This window comes from Sorex fumeus, unplaced genomic scaffold, assembly GCF_029834395.1.
Source record: "Sorex fumeus unplaced genomic scaffold, SorFum_2.1 ptg000047l, whole genome shotgun sequence".
NCBI lineage: Eukaryota > Metazoa > Chordata > Mammalia > Eulipotyphla > Soricidae > Sorex > Sorex fumeus.
In genome coordinates, this window is record NW_026606104.1 from 52194491 (window position 1) to 52202404 (window position 7914).

A 7914-nucleotide genomic window follows, 5' to 3' on the forward strand; every position below is an offset into this window, starting at 1 on the left:
GTTCAGTCCATAGTCTACTTTCAACATGCATCTCCCCTCCTGGGAGGATCCTCCAAACACCCTTTATTTGGTACTCCCTTCTCTATCTGAGCTGCCCTTTCCCCTAGGATGCCCAGAGGATTACTCTATAGCTTAGAAGCCACCCTGTCTTTTTTTTAATAATCAACAATATCATGTCTAAGAAAAACCCCTTCAAAAATAACAATATATACACCCACCATCTTGCTGGCAAAGAAATCGCTCAATGTCACATCTCCAAAGGAACATGATACTGCCAAACCTACCCAGGTACACTGATCTAGGCTGAGAACTCCGGGGTTTCTTCAAACAGGGACAGGAAAATTCTCCTTTGTGCCTTAAGGCACAGCAGCCCCCAGCCACACCTGACACCCTCCAATAGAAACAGCCCTGCTCCACACAGAACTTCACCAAACTGCCAAGCCACCAAATTATTCCACATCTACAGCTCATGGTCTACGCAGCCGTCTCAGAATTTCATAGTGCTGTCAGCCTAGTAGGATCACAGCAAATCTGATGGGAAAGTTGCATAGAAAGCCACCAAGCTCAGTGAGCCAAGCAACAACACAGAGGCTCAACTAGCATTTAACCAGCACAGTAGATCCTCAGACAATGACTTTAGTAACTGGGAGATACAACAATCATCACAAATTGACTTATTGATTTTCATTTTGATAATTTCATTTGCCTCTGTATTGTATCAAATTTAATACAGTAAATTTGTGCCTACAAGAGGACAGGCTGGGTTGGTGGATGGGAAACTAAGAACATTGGTAGAGGGAAGGTCACACTAGTGGTGGAACATTTAATGCCTGAAAAAATATATTATGAACAACTTGGTAAATTATACCATGTTATAATTAAATTTTTTAAAAATAACAATATAGGTAGGTTATACAAAATGGATGAGAAAAAATATGCAATGCAAGCGTTAATCAAAAAAGTAGGAATGGCTAAATTAATATCAAATAAAGCACACTCATGCAAAGAAAATTAACAGAGGCAGAGAACATTATAATAATTATTTTAAAAGTCAATACCAAGAACGTATAGTAATCCTAAATATGCATGCACCAAACAGAAGAGCTGCAAGACAAATATAGCAATGTATAAATGGAATTAAGTATCATGATTCAGTGGAATTTATCCTAGAGATAAAGGATAAATTCATTATTTGACAATCAATCTAATAACTTACCATATTAAATATATGAAATTAATGTCTTTTCGGTCCCATATTGAACTCGAGTTAGAAGAGGAGAGTCCGGTCTCAAAATGGAGGTAAAGTTGCCGCCCGGTCACCCCCAGCCCGACTCCGGCCGTTGTCACCGCCGCCGGGGGGAGGAGGGCCATGACCCAAAGGAACCAGAGCAGTTGAGAAATCTGTTTATTGGAGGTTTGAGCTTTGAAAGTACAGATGATAGTTTAAGAGAACATTTTGAGAAATGGGGCACACATAGATTGTGTGGTGATGAGAGACCCCCAAACAAAACGTTCCAGTAGCTTTGGTTTTGTGACTTACTCATATGTTGAAGAGGTGGATGCAGCTATATGTGCTCGACCACATAAGGTTGATGGGCGTGTAGTGGAACCAAAGAGAGCTGTTTCTAGCGAGGATTCTGTGAAGCCTGGTGCCCATCTAACAGTGAAGAAAAGTTTTGTTGGTGGTATTAAAGAAGACACAGAGGAACATAATTTCAGAGACTGCTTTGAAACCTATGGCAAAATTAAAACCATAGAAGTTATGGAAGACAGGCTGCGTGGGAAAAAGAGAGGATTTGCTTTTGTGACTTTTGATGATCATGATACAGTTGATAAAATTGTTGTTCAGAATTACCACACTATTAATGGGCATAATTGTGAAGTGAAAAAGGCCCTTTCTAAACAAGAAATGCAGTCTGGCCCTACCGAGGTCACCAGTTGCCCCCCACGAGCGGCTCTCCAGCACGGCCACAGCCCCAGAAGCACAAGGGCTTAATGCAGAACCCAGCAGCTTGGAGCAGAAAAGTGAAAGGACTATGCGTTAATCCAGGCAATCATTTCTGCCCAGAGGGGAAAGGGTGTTGCTCCCTTCCGCCCTCCTCCCTCTGGAAAGAAAGATGGCGGCCACATGGGAGCCTTGTGGACAGCAGGTATGAGCCGGGGGTGTGGGGGCGACTAAAACCTCATGGGAAGAGGGGCGTTCTGGTCCGTCCTTCACGCCCTACCGAGGTCACCAGTTGCCCCCCACGAGCGGCTCCCCAGCACGGCCACAGTCCCAGAAGCACAAGGACTTAATGCAGAACCCGGCAGCTTGGAGCAGAAAAGTGAAAGGACTATGTGTTAATCCAGGCCATCAAGTCTGCCGGAGGGGAAAGGGTGTTGCCCCATTCGCCCTCTCTTCTCTGGAAAGAAGGATGGCAGCCGCATGGGAGCCTTGTGGACAGCAGGTATGAGCCGGGGGTGTGGGGGCGACTAAAACCTCATGGGAAGGGGGGCGTTCCGGTCCGTCCTTCACGCCCTACCGAGGTCACCAGTTGCCCCCCACGAGCGGCTCTCCAGCACGGCCACAGCCCCAGAAGCACAAGGGCTTAATGCAGAACCCAGCAGCTTGGAGCAGAAAAGTGAACGGACTATGCATTGATCCAGGCCATCAAGTCTGCCGGAGGGGAAAGGGTGTTGCCCCATTCGCCCTCTCCTCTCTGGAAAGAAAGATGGCGGCCACATGGGAGCCTTGTGGACAGCAGGTATGAGCCGGGAGTGTGGGGGCGACTAAAACCTCATGGGAAGGGGGGCGTTTCGCTCCGCCCTTCACGCCCTACCAAGGCCACTGGTTGCCCCCCGCGAGCGGCTCTCCAGCACGGCCAGGACTCCAGAACACAGAAACCAATTTCTTAACTATCTGACTTTCAGTAGAAATACTTCCAGGGTCAATAGGTAATCACTTAATCACTTAACTTCCCGTTAGTCGTCGATTTGCTCGAGCGGGCGCCAGTAACGTCTTCATTTGTCCCTGTCGCGTGCTAGTGTAGCCCAATGGCATCTCTTCGCTCCGGGAACATGGAGGGCCTCAAACCGATCGTTCATGATCTTGACAAAGAAGTCTGACCATCTGGTAGGTGGGCGGCCACGCGGTCTCTTGACATCCCGTGGAATCCAATCAGTAATAGCTCTAGTCCAACGGTCGTCTTTAAATCTCATTACGTGACCAGCCCATCTGATTTTCGACACCTTGGCAAATGAGACAGCGTCCCTGATCCTTGATCGTCGACGGATGTCAGAACTCCGGATTCGTTCTCTCATTTGAGTGAAACGTGATATTCCAAGCATAGCTCTTTCTATTCTTCTTTGGGAGACCTGAATGGCGTTCTCATCTTGTTTGCGTAGGGCCCAGGTCTCTGAGGCATATGTTAATGCAGGAAGAACAGTGGAATCAAAGAGATGTGCCCGGAGCCGGAGGTTCTTCGTCCTCTTAGCTATTTCTTTGACGTTCTTGAAGGCGTTCCAAGCCGCTCTCTTCCTCCTGCGCAGCTCGGGTGCCAGGTCATTTCTCATGTTGACCTCTCGACCTAGGTACACATAGCTGTTGCATTCGGAGATGGTCGTTCCATTGAGAGCGAATGGGGCGTCAGGAACAAGGCTGTTTCTCATAAACATTGTCTTCGTAAGATTCAGCTGTAGTCCTACCTTTCCACACTCACGGTCAAAGTCGGCCAGCATTTGTGCCGCTTGGCTGATGTTTGGTGTTATTAAAACAATGTCATCAGCAAAGCGGAGGTGGTGTAGTTGCCGACCATCTATCTTCACTCCCATTCCTTCCCATTCCAGTCGTCGCATGATGTTCTCGAGGGTGGCACTGAAGAGTTTTGGTGAAATGGTATCACCCTGCCGCACCCCTCTCTTGACATCAACGATCACTTCTTTGTAGAATGGTGAGATCCTGGTAGTGAATCCGCAATACAGCTCACGGAGGATCCTGATGTATTGGGCTTGAATGCCCTGATTGGCTAGGGCTTCAATGACCGCTTCCGTCTCAACAGAATCAAAGGCCTTCTTTAAATCAATGAACGTTAAGCAGAGCGGCATCTTGAACTCCCGAGAAACCTCAATGAGCTTGGTTATCGTGTGGATATGGTCGATGGTGCTGAATCCTTTGCGGAACCCTGCTTACTCACATGGTTGTCCTTCATCTAGTGTTCTGCCAATCCTATTCAGGATGACTCGAGTGAACAACTTGTAGATGACAGACAATAGGCAGATCGGGCGATAGTTGCCAATGTCATGGATGTCTCCCTTCTTGAACAATAGTACGGTCCTGCTGGTTTTCCATTGAGATGGAACCTTGCATTCAGACAGGTAGCGAGTGAAGAGCCGAGCCAGTGTATTGATGAGTACTGACGGCAGGTTCTTCAGGTGTTCAGGTCTGACCTTGTCTGGGCCGGGTGCTGTTTGCTTCTTTACTGACGAAATGGCGTGTCGGATTTCGGAAGGGAGAACGTTGGGAACGACATACCCATCCTGTGGAATTTGGTATGTCGGCAAGTGGACATGGCTATCGAAGAGATCTGAGTAGAAGTCATGGATAATCTTCTCCATTGCCGTTCTGGAGGATGTGATGGATCCATCAGGACGTCGGAGGGCAGTCATCTTGGTCTTATAGTTGGCGAAGGACAGGCGGGCGTCACGAATACTTTTCCCGGCTTCTGCCGCATCTACCAGTACTTCTGCTCTTCTCTCTTTGAGGTCTTCCTTGATCGCATCTCTGCACTGCTTTGCGAGCTCCGACGTTAGCTTGCGGTTGCCTGAGGCATGCGCCAAACCACGCTGGCGAATTAGCTCAAGAGTTTTCGAAGATAGGCGACTTTTTGTGGCTATCTCTCTCTTGGCGTTCCTCGCACATTCATGGAGGTGCTGAACCAGTCGATCGTATTCCTCGTCAATGTTGTCAACAATGGCATCTTCCCATGTTGCCGCAATAGTACCAAAGAGTTCCCAGTTGGTGGTCGTTCTGGGAGTTCTCTTTTTGAACTTTGCAGCCCTTTCTCCCCGCTCTGTGAAGTAGAATTTTGCACGAAGGAGACGGTGGTCCGATCCCGTTCGAAATTTTGGGACAACAGCGACATCAGTCAGGCAAAACCGTCGATTGAATATGATGTGGTCTATTTCGTTGTGGAATCGTCCACCGGGAGACTCCCATGTCCATCGTTTAGATTCTGCCTTCTGGAACTGTGAGTTACCATGAATGGTCTTGGTCGACATGATGAACTCAGACAGCTACCGAGAGTATTCCGCCCGCGCGGAAGAGCCTGGCAAGCTATCCGCTGTGTATTCGATATGCCAAAACCAGTAACTACAACTGGTCTCATTCACCTGACCCTGAAGGCTTCACCAACATGGCAGCACTGAGAAGGATGAGAAAGGAGAGGCCGACAAAATCTCAAGGCCGACCTAGGCTGCCACAATGAAGGAAGACAAAAATGATCGTCTGTACTTTCAATGCACGTACGCTAGCATCAGATGCATCCATGGAGGACCTGATGGTACAAGCGCGAATGATCAAGTACGACATCATTGGTCTGACCGAGACAAGAAGGCACGAATCTCACCATGCCGTTTTCGACACTGGAGAAGAATTGTTCCTCGGAACATGCGATAAAAGAGGTGTTGGAGGCGTTGGTGTCCTTGTCAACACAAACTTGGCCAAGAGCATTGATTCATTCGAATGCCTAACAACCCGAATCGGACGTTTACATTTGAATAGATGTGGCTCACTGCCTGCAGTTTCTATCTTCGTTGTCTACGCACCAACATCTCATTATGATGAAAGAGAAATCGAGAAGTTCTACATGGAGCTAGAGAAGTTCTATAAAGAAGACCACACCTTCTACAAGATCATTGTGGGTGATTTTAATGCCAAGATAGGACCGAGAAGATCAGCTGAAGAACTTCACATCGGAACCCATGGCCTAGAATGGAACGAACAGGGTGAGAGACTGTCTGAGTTCATCATGTCGACCAAGACCATTCATGGTCAATAGGTAAAGAGCAGAAATCCAAAACCAACATTTAATTCTTGAACCCAGCCGTAGAAAGCAAATCACTTCACAATGCTTTTTCAACATGTCTGATTTGGGGGGGGGGGGGGTAAACTCTAAATAATAGTGGTGAATCTTTTATTGAAACAATGAATCTAATCAAAGCAGATAGAGTGTTAACTAGAATTCATCTGCCTCACAGGGACGGGGAGGGGTGGGGGGTGGGGTTTTATTGGGGTTCTTCATGGTAAAAAATAAGTATTGGTAAAGGGAAATGTGTTTGATATTTGCATGACTGAGACATAAACCTGAAAGCTTTGTAACCTTTCCCACAGTGATTCAATAAATAAATAAAAAAAAAAAAGAAAGAAATGCAGTCTGCTGGATCGCAAAGAGGTCGTGGAGGTGGATCTGGCAACTTTATGGGCCGTGGAGGCAATTTTGGAGGTGGTAGAGGAAACTTTGGCCGTGGTGGAAACTTTGGTGGAAGAGGAGGCTATGGTGGTGGCAGTGGTGGCAGCAGAGGTAGTTATAGAGGAGGTGATGGTGGATATAATGGATTTGGAGGTGATGGTGGCAACTACGGCGGAGGTCCTGGTTATAGTAGTAGAGGAGGCTATGGTGGTGGAGGACCAGGATATGGAAACCATGGTGGTGGATATGGTGGAGGTGGTGGAGGATATGATGGTTACAATGAAGGAGGAAATTTTGGCAGTGTTAACTGTGGTGGTGGTGGGACCTACAATGATTTTGGAAATTATAGTGGACAACAGCAATCAAATTATGGACCCATGAAAGGGGGCAGTTTTGGTGGAAGAAGCTCGGCAGTCCCTATGGTGGTGGTTATGGATCTGGTAGTGGAAGTGGTGGCTATGGTAGCAGAAGGTTCCAAAAACTCAGCAGAAAAGGGCTATAGTTCTTAGCAGGAGAGAGAGCGAGGAGTTGTCAGGAAAGCTGCAGGTTACTTTGAGACAGTCGTCCCAAATCCATTAGAGGAACTGTAAAAATCTGTCACAGAAGGAGCGATGATCCATAGTCAGAAAAGTTACTGCAGCTTAAACAGGAAACCCTGTTTCAGGACTGTCATAGCCATAGTTTGCAAAAGTGCAGCTATTGATTAATGCAATGTAGTGTCAATTAGATGTACATTCCTGAGGTCTTTTATCTGTTGTAAGGCCCTCCCGTTGTTCGTCGATTTGCTCGAGCGGGCCCAGTAACGCCTCCATTGGAGACTTTGTTGTTACTGTGTTTGGCATATCGAATACATCACGGGGAGCTTGCCAGGCTCTGCCGTGCAGGGTTTGTCACAGAGCTTATTAATTATGTGCTAGCACAGCGGGTAGGGCGTTCGCCTTACACGCGGCCAACATGGCCGACCCGAGTTCGATTCCTCCGCCCCTCTCGGAGAGCCCGGCAAGCTACCGAGAGTATTTGATATGCCAGACACAGTAAATAAATAAATAAATAAAATTAATGTCTTTTCAACAAATTATATTGGAGCAATTGAATGTCTATAGGCAAAAAAAAAGAGTAAACCTTGACCTAAATGAGCACCTATATAAAATTTATCCCCAAAAATTATTCAAATGTTTCATAGACTAAACACTTCAAACTAGAGAAACACAGGGGAAAATTTTACAGACCAAGAGCTCGGTTCTCAGACGTAAAACAAAATCCAAAATAGAAAAATACCAATAAATTGAACTTCATCAAAACTATTATATTTGTTTAAAAATAAAAACTAAGTTAAGAGAATGAAGAGACAAGATACAGACTAAGAAAAAAACAATTGCAAACCACATATATGTTGTTTTATATAGACTATATGAAGAATTTTCAAAACTCAATAGTCTCTCACCCCACATTGATTAGGATGGTTTCT

General features: G+C 46.3%; 1 pseudogene; it reads left to right on the forward strand.

The window, feature by feature from the left end:
* Positions 1-1256: 1256 nt before the first annotated feature.
* LOC130031952 (heterogeneous nuclear ribonucleoprotein A3-like) lies at positions 1257-7037 on the forward strand (annotated as a pseudogene).
* The last annotated feature ends 877 nt before the right edge of the window (positions 7038-7914 follow it).